A 13,238-nucleotide genomic window follows, 5' to 3' on the forward strand; every position below is an offset into this window, starting at 1 on the left:
AGATTTCATTGAAAGTGTTGGCATTTTTTAAAAAATACTTTTTAAAAATTGTTTTTAGAGAGAAGGGAGGGGAGGGAGAAAGAAAAGGAAAGAAATATCAATGTGTGGTTGCCTCTTGAGTGCTTCCAACTGGAGACGTGACCAGCAACCCAGGCATGTACCCTGACTGGGAATCAAACCAGTGGCTGGGCATTCAATCCACTGAGCCACAGAGTCAAGGCAGAAGTATTGACATTTTAACAATATTAATTTTTCTAATTTATAAACACAGGATATCTTCCCATTTATTTGTGTCTTCTTTGATTTCTGTCATACATGTCTTATAGGTTTCAGAGCAGAGGTGTTTACCTCCTTAGTTAAAATTATTACTAATTATTTTATTATTTTATGCTTATATATACTGCAAATGTGTTTCCAAAAATTTGTTGTTAGTGTACAGAAAAGCTACTGATTTTTGTATGTTTATTTTGTATCCTGAAACTTTACTGAATTTATTGATTACATTTAACACTTTTGGATAAATCTTTATAATATTCTAAATATAAAATTATGTCATTTGTAAATAGAGATAATTTTACTTCTTTCTTTCCAACTCTATAACATTTTTTTGCCTGATTGTTGTAGTAGAATATCCTGTATTATGTTGAATGGAAATGGTGAGAGTGCGTATCCTTGTGTTTTTCCTGATCTTAAAGCAAAGCTTTCAAACTTTCACTGTTGAGTATGAGCTAGCTGAGAGCTTGTCATATAGGCTGTTTATTGCATTGAGATATATTCATTTTTTAGCAAGTTTCTTAGCACTTTTTATCTTGAATGTTGAATTTTTCAAATGAATTTTTGCATCTACTGATATGATCATATGATTGTTCTTTTTTAGTCTATCAATGCTTTGTATCACATTAACTGATTTGCATATATTGAGCTATTCTTGCATCTCAGGGATACATTCCAATTGCTTATGATGAAAGATTGTTTTCACGTGCTGCTGAATTCAGTATGTTGTATTTTATTGTGGATTTTTTTCTTTAAATATACTTTGTGTCCTTTTCTCTCTTCATTTATGGAATTCCCACGATGCATATGCTACTTCTTCATACTATGTATTGTGTCCCATAATGTCTGTAGGCCTTTTCCATTTATTCTTTTTTCTTTTCTTTTTCTCCTCTGACTGAGTAATTTCTTATATCTTGTCTTCCATGTCACTTATTCTTTTTACCCATAGATGAGTCTATATTTGAAACTCTACTGAAATCTTTAAATCAGTCAGTACATTTTTCAACTGTTTTTAAAATTGTTCTGTTGGTCGCTATTTCCTTGTTAAACTTCTCATTTTGTTCATGCCTCATTTTCTTAATTTTATTTAGTCCTCTGTTGTAAACAAATGTTACATACAATAAAAATTATATATAGACATTTTAAAAAGGCTCAAAAACAAATCTCTCTTGTAATGCTAATAAAATGGAAAGGACCTAGGCATTCCGCAGTGCTTGATAAATGTGAGAATCTGGGGCTAAGATCTTCCATTATATCTAGATAGATTACATGACTCTATAAAACATAGGACATTGATGTGGACTTATTGTGTGCAACTCACAAAAGAAAATGGAAAAGTAATGAAATGGTTTAACATACTATAGGACTTTTTTGGAAGGAAAGATCATTTGTGCTGAAGAGCAGACGCTCAAGCAATCTAGGCCAAGGCTCCTTTAGAAGACGCATCTAAATTGGGTCACTTTTTTTAGCTTTTAGAACACCTTAGTTTATAAGTTACAGGAAGATGGAGAAAATACAATGGTTAATGGAAATATACTGAGTTTTACTTTCAAATAACTTATATGAAATGCATTATTAATACACTATTATGATATCAATTATATATTTTTAGCATGCAACCAAAAAACTACAAGTCAAATTCTCTCATAAATATAGATACAAAAATTCTAAGCAAAATGTGAACAAATATAATATATTGAACTTATTCTAAGCATAAAAATTATATTGTTTTTATGCTTACTTCATAGAGGAGATACCATGATCACAAAGGTGGTTTTTCCAGGGTGAGACTTATCCATTGCACATCAAATGTGTTGATCCCTGTGATTTCCCCAAATGTGGGAGACTCAACCGAATAATTTGTGATAGTGGGGGACTGTGTTCCTGCTCTCCCCTGAGGAAAACATTATATAGTTTTAATAAATCCATTAAAAATTGATTCACATAAAATTTCTTAACTATAAAAAGATGATCTGTATCTAGTAATTAAATTAAAAGAAAACAAAAGAAAACATCTAAAGCAAACCTTTTTATAGAAATAAACACATTTAATAATAAAATAGAAAATGTATCTTCTTTAAATAAAAAGTGAAATGATAACTCCACAATCACCACTTCAGTGTTGTATAGAAAAGTCTAACAAGAACAGACAAATGGAATAAATTCATGAGTGATGAGTGTGAGAAAAATGTTTAAAATTACTAGATTATGTGATTACATTTAATAAGGCATTTTAGCAAGCTTGGAAATTATACTGTAAATACAATTATATTAATAATTCATAAATTGACTTTATTTTTAAGCTCCACCAAAATTATACATGTAGTTCTTTCTCCAGTAGTGTAGATAATGAACTATATTATGAAACGTGTTTTCTTTTTTTAGTGTTGCAGCTTTTAAAAAAAGGTTTCCTTTGGAGCGTTTATTAACATCCCCTTCACTGTGAGAGAGATAACTCTCTTTTTATGTTTTAGTACAGTTTGCACGTATTTTCTCATAACTGGACTATACATTTGTCTATTGATGGGCTATGAGTATTTTCTTTACATTTACAAGCTCTTTCTATCTAATATGTGCTGACCCATTGTGGTAGTATAAATGTAATATAAAATGAAAGTATTTCTCCTGGTCATTTATTAGCTTATGATTACGATATTATCCATGCAAACTCCCTTAAATAAAACTACATAATTTAATCTTTCATTTTGAGTTTTGAGGACCTGAAAACCTCCTCAATCTGCCCTACCACCACTTTAAACTTAAAATAGATTAACTTAGAACAGATTAATTTAGAATTTATACTGGTATAGAATAATGAGATATATTAATTTATCTTCTTTTACATTTATCTTTTTTTTCCAGTGGCTACCCAATTAACTCAATGTCATTTATTGAATATATTTTGTCCCACTAATTTGATATATTTCAAAATCTCACAATAAGTTGACATGTATACTTGTTTATATTTTTAGATTTTTCTATTCTCTTTATCTTTTATGTCTATTTTAACAACATGCTATACTATTTTAATGTCTTTAATTACTAGCCATTATGTTCACATGACTTTTTTTTTTCAAATTTTCTGGCTATTTGTGCTTTCCAACCCGTTAGAGAAAAGGAACATTGTAGTCAACTTATATAGCCTCAGGAAATAAATCCTAATGATGTTTTTATTTAACTTGTATTCAATTTATAAACTAATTTAAGAAAAATTGCTATTTTAAAAATTTTGAGTTTTCTTATTCAACAACATGATATTACCCTGTAGTCATTTAAGACAAAATTTTGTGCTGAGCCTAAAATTAATAAGTGAAGATTATCAAAGTTAGATTTCCCATCACTGTGAAGAAAAAATTTCAAACAATTAGAACCACTTAGTGGGAATATGTGACATTTTATAGATAGTTAACTTTCTATTATGCAGGCAAAAATAGAATAATGCAATGACTGAGATGACAGTTATGAAAATTCATATATGACATTTTAGTTTATTAAGAATTCCTTCAGAGTGACTTTCTTTAATTGGCAAAATAATTTTATTTTACTAACAAAGGATCTGGGGCTCATAGAAAATAACATTTCTCCTAGGATCCCAAATAAAGTACTTAAATAAAACTTCTGTATCCACCAACCTCATGTTGTTGCCAGAGGATCATGCTAAGTAATTCATATTGACTTTTAAATCCCTCTCATCTAAAATATTATTTCCCAAAGCATGTACCATAGAACATCATTTTCTTATATTGTCAATAACAGTCCTTCAAATAAAATGAAATTTACTGTAGTCAAAATATTTCAAACATGTTAAGTTGGACAGGTTTCATCATTGCAGAACTTACTAGGTAATGTAATTTAAAAATATGTATAAGGCTATATAAGGTTTGGATACTAAATTTAGAGAAATATTGAACTAACTGGAATGTGTTGAATTTCTGAACTTTGTGCTCATTAAAATAGTAGTGTGTTCTAGGAAAAGACATTATTATAACTGAGATGTAGATATTTATAAAAGTGAACTACAGTAAAAAATTGCAATAAATTTAGAGAATGTTGTGAGGCTGACTGTACACCCTCCAGTATCTCCACTATTTCATTAAACTTAATGATATTTATTATAATGAAATGCTTTTATTTAATGTTTTTTTCTTAATAAGTTTCCTAGTAAATTATGAGACTTTATACTATTGTCAAATGTGAGTAATACACAGTTTTACATGTCTAAGTACTGGCTTAAAGAGATATAAAATGTTTAAGGTGACTAATAATTAAAAATTATACACTAGACTAAAATTTTCAAAATGTGTATGTTCAAAATGCATTTATAAAATAAATAAACCATAGTAAACTGGTTTACTGGTTAAGTATTTTTTTTTGTCCTTTTAAAATAACATTATATATTTTCCAGTTAAAGTTTGAAAGTGCAATAGTAAAAACGCTTTCTATAATTGAAGATAAACCTAGGACATAGAATTATCTTTACTTTTCTGCCAATACTCGTCATTTTTTCAGGTTCCTTTCTTTTGTTATCTACTCTTGCTATGGTGATATCTAAGCTTTCCACAACTTATTTTTTTTCTTCTTTACAGACGTAGTATGAATCTCCAATACAAATATTTTCATGAAAATTTATGTACAAGACTATATCTTCATTCGAAAGTTTTAAAATGAATTTCAGATCTTCATATTAACTTCTTGTAAATATCCCTTAATAAAAGAGACTTAATCTAACATTAATCCGTTAAATAGATATAGCCAGAGCTTCTTTATGCCAGTTATGCTTGTTGTATAACCAACCGCTACAGGACGTAGAGGCTTAAATCAACCAAGGTATCATTGCTTATAATTTCGCAATTTGGTCGTAGCCATTTTGACAGCTCATGTCTGCTCTCTCAGCGTTGTCATCTGGGCTGGCTCAAGGCTCGATTGGAGGATCCACTCCCAAGATGTCTCTTTCACGTGGCTGGGAAAGCTGTTGCTGGCTGATGTCTGGGAGCTCGGACAGAGCTGCTGTTGAGGCTCGATCTTTCTCTATTTGCGAGGCACTTCACAAAGCTGCCTGGGCTTCTTACAGTGTGTCGTAGCATTTTATCCTTCACTCATATTCTATTAGTTAAAGTAGCCACAGGTCCAGTTTTATTCCAGGCAGTGTGAAAACAAACAAATAACAAACAAACAAACAAACAAAAAAAAACCCAAAACACCTCTTATTGGGAAAAGTAACAAAAATTTTGTGCTATTTTAATCCACTCCTGATATATGAAGAAGACAACGATCTTGTAAATAAGTATGAGTCAAGTAAATAATTATAGATAATGATAAATAAATCTCTACATGTTTGTAGATTTCTATAAAAGAGGAACATTGCTATCTTTAGGAGTGTATAATGGGGTGACCCTAATATTTTTAGAAGAATGAAAAGGCATCTTCTAATACATATTTTAATGTAAGAAATGAAAATTAGTAGTATATCCCTTGATTACTGTGTAACAATATTATCAGAAACTTAGTAGCTTGCAGCAACAAACATTGAGTAGCCGGCATTTTCCCCAGGAAAGGGTTAGGAGTGGTGTAGCTGGGTCTTTGGCAGAAGGGTCTCCAAGGTAACAAAGTGCCAGCCAGTACTGGATCTTCATCTGGAAGTTCAGCTGTGGTAGGACCTGTATCCCCACTCACGTGGTTTTTGGCAGGATTCAATTTCTTGATGTTATATGACTGAGAGATTCCATTTCTTGTTCTCTGTCAGTTTGAGGATGCCTTCAGCTTCTAAAGGTAAGCTGCAGTTTCTTGCCACAGAAGGTTCCTCATTATGGTTATTTGTATCCTCAGGTTGCAAAGGTAGCAAGATGGACAGTATTTATTTAAATCAATCACATAATTGCTGATCACATATTTCCCACCACTTGTTTTTATATCCTTTGTGCTAGAATCAAGTGACCGTTTCAACACAAACAGTGCGAGGGCTTCCATAAGGGAATGAGCACCACTTAGCAGGGATCATCAGGGTCACCGGAAGATTATGTCCACAAGTAAGGTTTAGACAAGAATCCCAGTAATTCAACAAATTCTTAAGCTTAATGACTGTTTTGCTTGGTTGCCATGACTTGTTGATTATTTTCCTAAATCACAGGTTGCAATTCTAAGGCCAATGAAGGTCAAGCAAGTCACAAGGAATGGGGGTACTTCTAGTGAGAGACAGTATTTCTAGTGGGAGAGTGCATTTCCAGTGTGGAGAGAGGATACAGTCCATCTTCAGATCCAATGACAGCTTCTATTCAGGTGCATGGGTTTGGTTTTGCCAGAAAACTATTATTTTTGGAGAAGCTGAACTTAATTTTCATGAAAATTTTTGAAATATTTGTGAAACATTGTACAGAAAATGCATCTCCAAGCCAGATCTCTGTCATGCTCACATAGTTTGTAACCTCAACTTTATAATATCTCTCAAAACTACTTGCTATACTACTATTTATCTACAGGTATCGTATCTTCTAGGCAAGTTGATATTTCCCCATATTCTGGGAATACGTTTTTACTGATGACTTTGCTTAAAATCCTTTTTTTCTGTCCACTTTTTTCTACCTGTCAAGGTTTCCATCTTTAAATTTAATTGTACATCTTTTCTATTAAGACTTCTTGTTTTCCCAAAAATGATTTTGACCTCTATTTTTCTAAAGCTTAATTTCACTTTAAACTATGAGGCTTGTAATAGTATCTATATATTTAGTACTATGTTCTCTATCATGTGATGTAGGTTCCATGTCTACATTGTAAGTTATATGTAAAAATATTTTGATTTCATGGAGTCTGTTTTAAAACTTACTCTAGGTAAATACTCACCATATCTGTATAATTTTATTTATTACAAAGTCACTTTAACTTTATTATTAAATGTTGTATTATGCACAAACACACATGTAACTATGAAATATGGCAAACATCATAACATCAATATAAGTTTCATTTGGCAGGTTTTTAACTGATTTGTTTTTTTAAATCACAGGAATGAACAAGATATCAAAAGCTGAATTTTTTTGTGAAACTTCCAGGAAATAAATAGAATCTAAATCTTGTGTTCTGTTGCTTGATTGAAACAGTATTTTGATTTAGCATGTCTCCTGTACATGAAAGGAAATAATCATAGTCCACATTCAACAATGTTCATCCCAAAGCTGGAGCTCAATAAATGTTATCTCTTATCATTATTATGTTGAAAGTCAATGAAAAATTAAACAAGCATTGAATTAAACTTATAAGAGACTCAGTCATTTAGTTTTGGGCTTGATTTTCACTTATATATAATATTAATGTTTAAAAATGTCATTTTTCATTGGTGGGAAAAATGTGCAAAATAATATGAAGGGCTAAGTTATTACATGTTTAGAACCTTGAAGTTTCCTAGTTCCTTGCTACTCTTTCAGATATAGCTACAATTAATCTGCACTTCCTCTTAACTCAGATTTGATTAATATAAAAGTAATATCTGAGAAAGCTGATAAAAACTCATCTTTTGAAGCACTACGTTAACTTTAGATCTCTAATTGGCTTTCTCCATGTGTGAATTTCTTTTTTTTTTTTTTTTTTTTTCTTTTCTGAGATCAGGCTAGCATTGACCTTTTTCTCATAAATGTAGAATTTATTCTCATTAAGTTTAATTGTGTAGTTAATGTTTTTATTGAGGTGCCTATTAAGCTCCTCTCTGACATTTTTAAGATTACCTAAGGTTCTGAACTTGCCATGGAAGAATGTCAACCCATCAGAATGCCCAATTTCAGTTTATATATAAACTGTTCCTGACCAATTCTTCTTATTTATTTTAGAGAGTTTATAAAGCCTGTTTCCAAGACCAGGTTCATTCATTTACTAAGATGTGTTCAAGGATATTTTTTGCCTTATTACATATATTGTGTTCTAAGATCAAATTCATGAACATATCTATCACTAAAATTTAAACACATCACAATAATTTTTGTTAGCCTAAACCTGAATGAATAAACATTCACAAAACAGGTTTATTCATGCTTTTAAAAGAGATGCCCATAGTAAGCAAGCATTTATACCAGTTCCTTCCTGCTAATTATTTTTCCCCACTTTTGTAATCTGCCTATTAAAACAAACTCATTGAAGAATCACAGACTATGACTCCAACTCTATCATCCTTGACAGCACTGGGTTTTCACTAGGCACAAACTAATAGGTAAATAAGAAGTTAAACAATGAGTCATTGTACTATATTATCATTTACTCATATTTTTATATGTTCACTGTATCGTGCATCTTCACCTGAAGCATTTCATTTTCTTGATTTAGAAAAAGTACTTTACTGAACAATAAAATTAGTTATCCTATGAATAGTTCTTGAAAGGATTATGAGAAATACAACAAGCAAATTTTCATCCTTTAAACATTCTATCTTTTTCTGGATAAGTAATCTAGTGTAAACCTACAGTTTGATTTACATTAGTTAGTGAGAGTGAGGACCACCTGACAAGGACATTTCTCAACAACGTCAGAAAGGCTTTTCCTAAATTATATGTCCTCTTTTTTTTTTTCTTCCAAGTTCATTTGAATTTCTAATTAATGGAAATTATTATTTGTTATTTAATGTTAAGATTTAATCCAGTCTTTTGTTGTTTTCCTGATATAAGATTTGCATACATATATATATATATATAGAGACACATTTTTTTAAAAAAGCTCAACCTCATAATAGATGATTACTTCAATATATGTTCAACTTGAGAGTTTCTTAATATTGTGTAAATGTTCATAAGTATAATTATGTTATATTCTTATTTAATATTTAAAGAATTATATATCATATGAATTTTTAAGTTTTTAGGTTTTGGTAACATTTGTGGATCAATTATAGAAACAGTTGATTATTTGGCTAGATAAAAATATACAGAGCTGTATCTATCTGTACAGTGTCCTAATTTTTCAGTAATGTGGCAAGTAATATAAATACAAATGAATATTTTTTGAACACTTCTGTCATTATATATATTTAAGAATTATATTTAATTTAATGCTGGAGAGTATTCTGAGATCACATTTAATTCCATACTTAAAATATAAAGAAACCGGTACTAGAGCAGTAACTCAGATCTCTTATCTAGTTTATTGGCACAGCTGACATTTTAGTGTGCTCTATAATGTCATACTCACATTTGAAAAAGAGTGAATAAAGTTGCCCAAAGCCTTTGAGTTTTTGTGTCCTATGGTTGAGTTATTAGTAGAGGGACAATTTAGTTTAGTGATATTAAATTTGGACCACAGCATTATTCTTCTTAAATTAAAACAAAAACATTAAACTACAAACTATTCCTTAGCCTAGATCTGATTAAATATTAAATATTTCTTTGTAATATCAAGATTAATATTTAAGCTATAAATGATTAAACTCCATAGTGATAATTTGAGTTTGTATTTTCTGCATTTGTCATATAGATGCTATTGGAACTGTGACCAAATTTTATCTTAAAATCTTACCACATTTGCATAACAGTAGAACCTTCCATTTCATTGCAGTTGTTACATCGTCAGTTTTCTTCACTGTGCTAAAATATTTGCCTAATGATGCTTTAAATCCCATAAGGCATACCTTCTGAAAGAGCAGCACATGTTTAAAACATACCTAAGCTTCACAGTTCTTGGCTAATGAATAACAAGTTTACTCTCCAGACCAGATGCAGGCCATTCTGGTTTTTTTTTTTTCCCCAGGTGTTTGAGGTAATTTAGAGAAGCCCTGAGTTGCTCAATTCCCCAGGTACCTCTGGCCAATTTACTCCTATAAATTCTGGCAGAGTCCAGGGATATCTGGTATTTTATAATTTGTTTCCTTGAAGCTCAGCATTTGTTAGGAAAATGTGCAAGTGAAAGGAGCTGAGTCATCATTAGCCAATTGTTTACCTATGAGCATCAAAGAGCAATTTTTATTTTCCTTAAACTCCTATCATAATTTACAAAATATATGCTACCACAATTTCTAAAATGCCAAAGCAGTTCAATAGAAATCATAATATATTAACTGTTAAAATTATTTAAATGTACTTTCTAGAAAATAGCATCAACATTTTAGTTGAGAGATTATAACCCTATAGGAAAAAAATATTTATAGGCATTTTCTAGTCTTTTTATAATAAAATGTTTATTCTCTGCATAACAAAATGACTGATTATTTTTCAAAATTTCTTATAAAGAGTACACTATGACACATGGGTGTAAAGTCAATGTAAGTCTAGAAAATACATGTTTTTATCTAGCTTTATGACACTTTAAAACCCTACCTATCCTCACAGAAGTAATATACACAAAATAATGTACAATATTATTTTTAGTAAACAGTAAGGGACTAGGCATGCTTATATATTATTGGAAACATCTGTTGCTTATATTAGTATAAATTTATACACAAGGACAGGCAAAAGTATGTTTATAGTTGTAATACAAATAAACACTACAGAAATCAATAAATAATTTAAAAAAAAACAACACTGTTTTATGAACTCAAAATTGTAAACCTACTTTTGGCCACCCTTTTACTTTGAGATAGTCATTTGTTAGTTTATAGCATATTTATATTGTTTAGTTTGTTGAACAATGTAGCTATGAGGAGCTATTAGTTATTGAAGCAAGCAGAGAGAAGGATTCTGAATAGCTTGAAAAGCACTTGTACACCAGGAACATAGAATATGCAATTAAACCCAGAAACTGAGCTCAGGCTAATAACACTCAGTAGAAAAGGCCCACAGACCCAAACATTTACAAAGATTTATACATTCTGTAAAGCTATAGTCATTTTACACATAAAAAAGAGAAATGTGAATTTAATATAAACTATGTTTAGTAATCATTTTTATCATTTTCTAATTTTGAAAATGTCAAGAAATCCAAATGATTTATTAATTAACTTGTTTTGATATTGCTCTAAAGTCTTAAAGTTGAGTAAAGATATAGAAATTTAATTTCAGCTTGGCATTTATGATATCCACAATATTAAATGTATTAGAACATATTCATTATTATAAAGTTAGTCAATTAAACTTAAGTTCATATTTTTATAATAACCCGTGGAAATAATGTAAACCTACCTTATAAATGGAATAGTTAAAAAATATAAATCATAAAAACTCAAAGTGAAATTTTTTAACTAAAATATTGTGAAACATTATATTTACATGTAATAAAATTAGTAAAGAGTCAGAGTTAAAAGCAATAACACTCTAATCTTTCCAGAATCATCTATTTATAAAAGATAAAACATGAAAATTTTAAAGTAGTTATGTATCTTTTATGTATCAGAAATTATGACAATTTTTCAAGAAAGGGGAAAAATAGGATATGAGTAGGAATAGAGGTGGGAGGGATTTCAGACTGATAGAATATTATCACTATACACAGTTAATGATACCCTGGCTGGTTTGGCTCAGTGGATTGAGCGTTGGCCTGCGAGCTAAGTGTCGCTGGTTCGATCTTCCAGTCAGGGCACATCAGAGAAAGAAAACTCTGACTCCAAAAAACCTCCGCTGCCTTGCGGCATACCTCTTCAGGGGAAAGGCTAAGGGAGTAAACCCCGACAGAAAATCCGGAGCCGGAGTCCCTAAGGCGGTTTGACGTTGTAGTCAACACCGGCAACTCCTGCGGCGCACCTGAAGCCAAGCTGTATTGACTCCGTCTTTCCCTTGGACCCTTCAGCTGCGAAGAGAGGGGGGGGTCTGCTGCATGGGCAACAGCAGACCCTCCATATCACCCTGCCCAGGCTCTGTAGCTTCAGCTTCACTGGAGAGGACACTCCAGCGTCATCGCAAGATGTCGATTCAACACGGGAGGAGACAGATACCGTGTCACTCCCGAGTCGGACTGCACAGCCATTCTCGGCGGTGCAGACAGACTCTTAAGAAGCTACACCATCGTCTCTCAAGACGGACGGCTGCCGACGACGACACAGTTAATGATCTCTATACAGACATTCCTTGTTTTATTGTGCTTTGCTTTTTTGTGCTTCATGGATGTTATGGCTTTTACAAATTGAAGGCAAGATATTTCACCGGCAAAAAGATTGTGACTCATTTTATCATGATATTTATTGTAATAATCTAGAACCAAACCCATAATATCTCCAAGATATGTCTGTAAAATGAGGAGAAAATGTTAGAAGCAAAATATATCATTTTAACATACACACATTGGGGCAGGTGCAGAGAGGGGGAGGATGTCTGAGTCACTACAGCTGATACAACAGCTATGGTCTTGACAACGTCATCAAATCATAAGAATATAAAGCTCATATTTATTAATCCACACAGTATGGAAATAAAAAAAAAAGATTTTCCCACATTTAAATACATTGATTTTCTTGTAGACAGACAAGATAGAGTATTTTCTCATAAGATCTCTTTTGTTTTTAAGCATTATTTTCTCATAAATGTCATGTTCATTGGGGAGGAGAGTGTGGTTAGTGAAAACACACACAGAGACATAAACCAAAAACATGTGTTTCTAGTTTCCTATTACTGTTTTAAATTTTCTCAATATTAGTTGATTCCCAATCTAGAATATGAAAGTAAAGCTTTCACAATGGTCTGCTAATAAGGGTCAAAATAATATGGATCATTACCACCTCCCTGAGCCCCCTCTTACTAATTCCCTCTTTGCTTTCTCTAATTCAGACTTACTAGACTTTATGCCGTTAATTTAGACGTGAGCACCTGCTTTTGCTTCAGCTGCTCCTTCTGACATCTGCTTTTCCTCCAAATTTCTGAATGGTTTACTTTATTCATTCACCTTAAAGTCTGTGTTCAACCATCGCCTCCTCCTCTGTTAGGCTACCCAGAACAATCTCTCACCCCTATCCATCCACCACCCTCTGCGAGTCCATTGCCCCTTTCCTCCTTTATTTTACCCCATGAGACTTGTCACTTCTAACATGCCACAAGATTACTTGTTCATTGCCCTTCCTCATATCC

The 13,238-nt window shown here is 31.7% G+C and overlaps 1 non-coding gene across 1 annotated transcript; it reads left to right on the forward strand.

Annotated features, from left to right (window-relative positions):
* The first annotated feature begins 2,006 nt into the window (after positions 1-2,006).
* LOC150008257 (U1 spliceosomal RNA) lies at positions 2,007-2,170 on the forward strand. Its single transcript, XR_016511531.1, has one exon. It is a non-coding gene; the product is annotated as a U1 spliceosomal RNA (small nuclear RNA).
* The last annotated feature ends 11,068 nt before the right edge of the window (positions 2,171-13,238 follow it).

This window comes from Furipterus horrens, unplaced genomic scaffold, assembly GCF_987537825.1.
Source record: "Furipterus horrens unplaced genomic scaffold, mFurHor1.1.pri manual_scaffold_5, whole genome shotgun sequence".
Lineage (NCBI taxonomy): Eukaryota > Metazoa > Chordata > Mammalia > Chiroptera > Furipteridae > Furipterus > Furipterus horrens.